At 36.9% G+C, this 7,219-nt stretch overlaps 1 pseudogene; it reads left to right on the plus strand.

Moving 5' to 3' along the window:
- The first annotated feature begins 1,166 nt into the window (after positions 1-1,166).
- Positions 1,167-4,021, plus strand: LOC112311380 (AP-2 complex subunit beta pseudogene; annotated as a pseudogene).
- The last annotated feature ends 3,198 nt before the right edge of the window (positions 4,022-7,219 follow it).

Raw genomic sequence — 7,219 nt, forward strand, 5'->3', positions numbered from 1 at the left:
TTCTTAGTTTCAGAAAGGGATTTAAAAAATGTTGCATGCTAGTCTGCACATTGCAATGATATATTTTTAAAAATACATTTTTGACAAGTTTTAAATAATTTATGCTAAAAATCATCTGACATTTTATTTGACATAACCACTAGATATATTATTTCATTATGTTCCACAAAGGTAGGTCTAGTTTTATTCTCCACTTCTTCTACAAGACTTACTAACCATTTCTGTTTTCTAACAATCTTTTATTTTATTCTGATTTTTAAAATACTTTCTGAATATATATATTTAGTAAATAAATAGTAATTTATAAGATTTTGGTTTTAAATTTGTATACTTATTTTATCTTTTTCTCAAATGACCTACTACTTTAAGCTTTAATGATGATATTAAAATAGCTTCTATTTATTTCAATGCCACTATGCTATTTACTAATTTATAATTTTAATTTTATTATTCCTCTTTCCTATTTTTATTTACTATGATTAGTTTTATAATTTCTTCCCTGTGATGCTTAATTTTGCCTCTTGTTTTCGATTGTTGAGTCTTTTGATATTTCATTACATAAGTATGTTGTTCCAGACTTGTTGAACCCATTTACATTTTAAAATCTCTGCCAACCTACAAGAAAAAGAATATTATGCTGTATTTTGTTCCTATTATATTGATCTTTTTTCTTTAGTTTTTCTTCTCAGAAGAAAAATTCATTAATTCAATTTATTGCTTTATTAATTCTTATTATATTTTTACCTCTATTTTCTTTTTACCACAGAATATATTTTCTTCAATTTCATTAGTAGCAAAAAAGCAGACTTATACTTCTCTACTTTGTAATACCCCCCAAAGTATCTCCTTATTTTGGATGTTACCATAAAGTCTTATTTTATATAATTTAGTTTTCATATTGTTATTAGAGAGAATAAGTTATGTGCCTTCTCAGCGTGAGTGAAGTGGGGAAGTATTCAAGCCGAGAAAGCAAATTTGAAGACCAGCAGCAGGGTAAAGTTTCAGTCTGTTCAGACTTCTGTGACAAAATACCATACAGTGGGCAGCTTAAACAACAGAAACTGATTCCTCAAAATTCTGGAGGCTACGACAGGAATTTTTTACTCATTTGCCTTACCTAGTAGTTTTTACATTGCTATCTTGGTTCATATTAAAGAGCCAACACCATGATTGACTCCAAGTACTTCACAACCAATAAAAGGAGAAATCTTTGAATTAAAGACTGAACTCAACAATGAAAAGAAAAAAAAAAGGGAAAGGAGACTGTGAAGAAAGTGATTGCTTCTGACTGTGGAGAAGGATGTTAGCTCTCTCCCAGATGTAGTGAACTGTATTCAGGCTGACAGACTGCAACTAAAGAAGTTTTTGTACCTCTGCCTAATGAACTATGCCAAGAGGCAGCCAGACATGGCCATCATGGCTGCCCACAGCTTTGTGAAAGACTGTGAAGATCTCAATCCTCTGTTTCAGTCCTTGGTAGTCAGAACCATAGGGTGCATCCCGTGGACAAGATTACAGAATATCTCTATGAATTGCTCCACAAGTTCTGGAAGGATGAAGATCCCTATGTTCGGAAAACAGCATCAGTCTGCGAGGCAAAACTCTGCGATATTAATGCCCACATGGGTGAAAGATGAGGGATTTCTGGATGCTCTGCAGGATCTCTTAGCAGATTCAAATCCAATGGTGGTGGCTACTGCTGTACAGCGTTATCTGAAATCAGTGAATCTCACCCAAACAGCAACTTACTCGATCCGAACCCACAGAACATTAATAAGTTGCTGACAGCGCTGAAGGAGTGCATTGAATGGGGCCAGATTTTCATCCTGGACTGCCTGTCCAATTATAATCCTAAAGATGATTTGAGAGGCTCAGAGCCATCTGTGAGCGGGTGACTCCCTGGCTGTATCGTGCCAACTCAGCAGTGGTGCTTTCAGCAGTAAAAGTCCTAATGAAATTCCCCAAGGACTCTGTCTACCACAACATGCTGCTGAAGAAGGTGGCTCCTCCACTCATCACTTTGCTGTCTGGGGCCAGAGATGCAGTGCATTGCCCTGAGGACTATCAGCCTAATTGTCCAGAGAAGGCCTGAAATCTTAAAGCAGGAAACCAAAGTCTTTTTTGTGACTTATAATGATCCTTCTAGTTTAACATCTAGTTTAAACTAGAGAAGTTAGACATCATGGTCTGTTTAGCATCCCAAAGCAATATTGCTCAGGTTCTGGCTGAACTGAACAAATATGGCACAGAGGTTGATGCTGACTTTGTTCACAAAGCTGTGTGGGTCATTGGATGGTGCCAAGGTGGAGCAATCTGCAGAATGTTGTGTAAGCACATTGCCTGATCTCATCCAGACCAAAGTAAGTTATGTGATCCAAGAAGCAATTGTTGTCATCAGGGACATCTTCTGCAAGTCCCCCAGCAAGTGTGAAAGTATCATTGCTACTCTGTGTGAGAACTTAGACTTGCTGCATGAGCCGGATGCTGGAGCAGCTATGGTTAGGATTGTGGAAGATGCTGCTGAATGAATTGACAATGCAGATGAGTTACTGGAGAGCTGCCTGGAGGGTTTTCAGGATAAAAGCACTCAGGTGCAGCTCACTCTGCTTACCGCCACAGTGAAGCTATTTCTCAAGAAACCACTGGAAACAGGAGCTGGTGCAGCAGGTCTTGAGCTTGACAACACAGGATTCTGATAATCCAGCCTTTGAAATAGGGGATATATTTATTAGCGGCTTCTCTCAATGGACCCTGTCACAGCCAAAGAAGTCGTCTTGTCTGAGAAGCCACTGATCTCTGAGGAACAGATCTAATTGTGCCAATGCTGCTGGATGAGCTAATCTACCACATTGGTTCTTTGGCATCTGTGTACCACAAACCTCCCAATGTATTTGTGGAAGGAAGTCCTGGAATCCATTGCAAACACTGCCAATACATCATGAGAGCATCGATACCGGTGACAGCCCTGTTGGCACAACCACTGTTGCCAATCTGGAGCGGCCTCAGGTTTTGCCCTCTCAAGGTGACATTCTGGGAAACCTTTTAAACCTTGACCTTAGTCCCCCAGTCAGTTTGCCACAGGTAACTTCCATGCAGGTGGGAGCAGTGGATATCTTGGGAGGAGGACTAGATAAGCTGGTGGAACAGTCCTTCACCCCATCATCAGTGCCTGCAACCTTTGCTCCTTCACCCACTCCAGCTGTGGTCAGCAGTTGTCTGAATGATCTATTTGAACTCTCTACAAGGATAAGCATGGCACATGGTGGATATGTGGCTCCTAAGGCTGGCTGGCTGCCTGAAGTAAATTAGGCTAAAGCCTTGGAAATTTCCAGAACATTTACTCATTGTCAGAGGCACATCTACATGGAAATGAACTTCACCAACAAAGCTCTGCAGCACATGATGGACTTTGCTATCCAATTTAACAAGAATAGCCTTGGTATCATCCCCAGCACTCCTCTGGCCACCCACACACCACTGATGCCAAACCAGAGTATTGATGTCTCCCTGCCTCTCAACACCCTGGGCCCAGTCATGATGATGGGACTCTGAATAACCTGCAGGTGGCTATGAAAAGCAATACTGATGCCTTCTACTTCAGCTGCCTCACCCACTCAATGTGCTTTTTGTAGAAGATGGCAAAATGGAGCGCCAGGTCTTCCTTGCAACATGGAAGGATATTCCCAATGAAAATGAATTTTAATTTTAGATCAAGGAATGCCATTCAAGTGCTGACACAGTTTCCAGCAAATTGCAAAACAACAATGTTCATACTATTGCCAAGAGAAATGTGGAAAGGCAGGTGTACCAACCTCTGAAGCTCACCAAAGGCATTTTGGATCTTGGCTGAGCTATGTATCCAGCCAGGAAAACCCAATTATATGCCATCACTGAAGTATAAAGATCCTGAAGTCTCTCAATACATCCATCAAGTCTACAACAGCATTAAAAAAAAAAAAACCTAATAGACTGGTCAGGTGCCCTCTGGCCACCCTGTGATCGGTGCAAGCCAAGAATTCTTAACTGGGAGAAATTGTATTGCTGTGTAGAATCTGAACCCAAACACACTGAGGCCACCCACCAAGGTAGTGACTAGTGTAACCTGTGCTAAATTAGGGCACAACCTATTGGACAGTTTTAGCTTCCTGTGAAAGTTTGCTAACCATTGCTTCAATCACTTCCCACCTCTTGCCACCTGCTGCTGGTATCTGTCCTTATTTGTGGGCTTCTCCATAACGTGCCAGTGGCTGGCATTTTTTAGTGTAGTTTGATATTTTGTAATTGAGGGCTCATTTCAAAAGCAGAAAAAGACAAAAATATTAAAGCAAGGATAAGTCACTGAAAAATAAGTTCTCGAGGCAAGAAGTCTGAGAGTAAGGATGCCAACATTGTTGGGTTCTGGTGAGAAATGTCTTTCTGGCTTACAGATATTAATATCTTGCTGTGTTTTCACTTGGCAGGGAGAATAAGCTCCTATCTCTTCCTCTTATCTTCTTTTAAAAATTTTTATTGTATTTTTTCCATTACCATTTGGCTCCTTATGCCCTGCTCCCCACTGCAATCACCACACTGTGCTAAGTGAAATAAGCCAGTCAGAGAAAGACAGAGACCATATGATTTCACTCATGTGGAAGCTAATGAACAAACCAAAATAACAAGCAGAATAGAGACTGACAGATAGAGGGCAGGATGACTGCTGCTGGAAGGGGGAGGGATCAGGCAAAAAGGAAAAGGGGTTCCTTTTATCTTAAGGACACTAACGCCATCCTGAGAATCCCATCCTCATGACCTCATTTAAACCTAATCACCTTCCAAAAGACTTTCCTCCAAATACTTCCAACTAGGGGTTATGGCTTTAACATATGAATTTGAGGGGGACACAAGCATACAGTTCATAAAAGGTAAGATTAATCTTCTGTTTCTTGATTGCTGTTAAAATTCTCCTTTCTGATTTTAAGTTTAAATATCAGAAAGGTATAAATATGTATATATTTTTATTTTAGTGATGATTGACAATCCAAGAAAAATAAAAGCTTTGTCAGGACAAAATTCTTTTCTACAGACTCTGAATCATTCATAGAATGAAACATAATTCTGGGTATATATATATATATATATATATATATCCAGAATTATGTATATATATATATAATTTATGTACATATATATACAAATGTATATAAAATAAATATATAAAATGATACAGGGATGCTCTGAAGATGAAATGGGTAGGCAATAAAAGTAGTTAATTCATACCAAACATAGTTCTTAATTTGAAGTTATATAGCAATTTGTAACATGTATTGCTATGTGGAAATTTATGACTTGTGCTAAGCATATTTTCTTCCCCCAAATTTCTTTAAACCAAATACTTGGAATCACTCTTTTACATACTCATTAACTGTAACCTCACGAATTTTCACAAAAGTATCTTTCTGCACACCAGAAAAATAAAATTGAAAACATATCACTTTAAATGTATTAGATTATCATTAAAAACTTTTAAAAAGTATTACAGAACAAATCTTATACTTGTTCCCTCAAACATATAGTACTTGCCAAGCAGAGCTTTTATACCCCAAAATGAGCAAGCACTGCTAGGTTAACAAGGCTCTTTTAAAAATGTGTTAGCAGCTTGATTCTTTTTGTTTATTTTTATGCCGCTTTCCAGATCTCAGTGTTTTCTACTGACCCTTAACACTTACTTGGTTAATATCCAATATCTCTACATTTCATATTCCCATCTTTCTGTTTGTCTAGTCACTAACCTACTATGTTCAATCGTTGCCAATATTTAAAACTTTGACACAGTATACATTACTCTCTTTACATTTTGGTATTTAAAACTAAAATTGCTCCTATTCTGGTTTATGTCTAGACTATGTATATATAATTATTTCTTACTGTTTACCTAACAACCTTATTATTATTACACAGGTAGACTGGCTTATTCTATTTATAGGGCTACCTCTGCCCCCTACCTCTCCAATTAAAATGTAGATCTTTTGTGGGTAGAGATCATATTTACTTTTGCATCATTCGTACATGATATGCCACTACTAAATGAATTAGTTTCACGAAATATATGCTATGAACTCTCTGTACAGGTCCTCTATAATTTAGGACTTAGTGCTATTGGTACGAAGCATATCAGTGGCAGAGACATGGGTCCAGCCCCTGTGCTGGTACTTATGAGCCATGGATCTTCAGGCAAATTAACATTCATAAAACAAGGTTAGAAATTTTGCATACCTCAGAGACATTTGAAAATTTAATTATATATTAGCCATATACCAAGTGTTGAATTAATGTCTATCATTAGTATTCAAATTTGGCTATGCCAGTTAGGTAGTAAGTAACATTCTAAAAGACAACATTAGTACTAGTAGAATTACCTTGCAGGGAATTGTCCTTAGAGTAGAATTGAGCATTTGTTTGTTGATGACTCAGTTGTAGTAATTAACATTAAGAAAGGTTTCGGAAAAGATCACTGGTAGATTTCTATGATACAGCCATAAGGAAGATTTTCAACCACTAGTACTTTTTAGTGACAAAACTCAATGTCTCACTGAAACATGAAAGCAATTCCATGTTTGTAAGGAGACTTATCACAATGTGGGTGTCTATTTCTGCTCCGTTTAGTGCACCTCTCCAGGCTATCATTTTATCTTTAAGTCTCCCAGACAGGTTGCAATGTTGGCAGATGGTAGACATTCAATAACTACATTCAGGAAAAAAAATATATACTTCTGTAAAACAATGACCCGATTATCAAAACTCAATTTTTTTAGAACAGCACAACACTTAAACAGGGAAGGTTTGTGTAATTAATATTATTTGAGTAACATTAATTAAAATAGAGTTAATTTCTCAAACTGCTTTCATTGATATTTTTAAACTTGGCTTTTCTCAAGTATTCTTATGAATTTCATGAAGAATAGAGAACTGAGAACAAAATCATTAAAGAGGAACTTGTAATTATATTTCACCAAAGGTATTTTTTAATTATTTTAAAACTTCATGTCAAAAGAATGTAGAAATATGTTTAATCATGAGAATTAGGAAGAGGACAACTCTTTCATTCCAATATAAAAATATATTGTATTAATCAATAAAGTACCTTAATTTAAGAAAGTATCTTTAAGAATACTGTTGTTCTTGTGAGAATGTAAAATTAAATTTAAAAAAGGTAATGAATATAGTTATTAAAAGAACACAA

The sequence above is a fragment of the Desmodus rotundus genome, chromosome 13 (genome assembly GCF_022682495.2).
Source record: "Desmodus rotundus isolate HL8 chromosome 13, HLdesRot8A.1, whole genome shotgun sequence".
In the NCBI taxonomy this organism is placed as follows: Eukaryota; Metazoa; Chordata; class Mammalia; order Chiroptera; family Phyllostomidae; genus Desmodus; species Desmodus rotundus.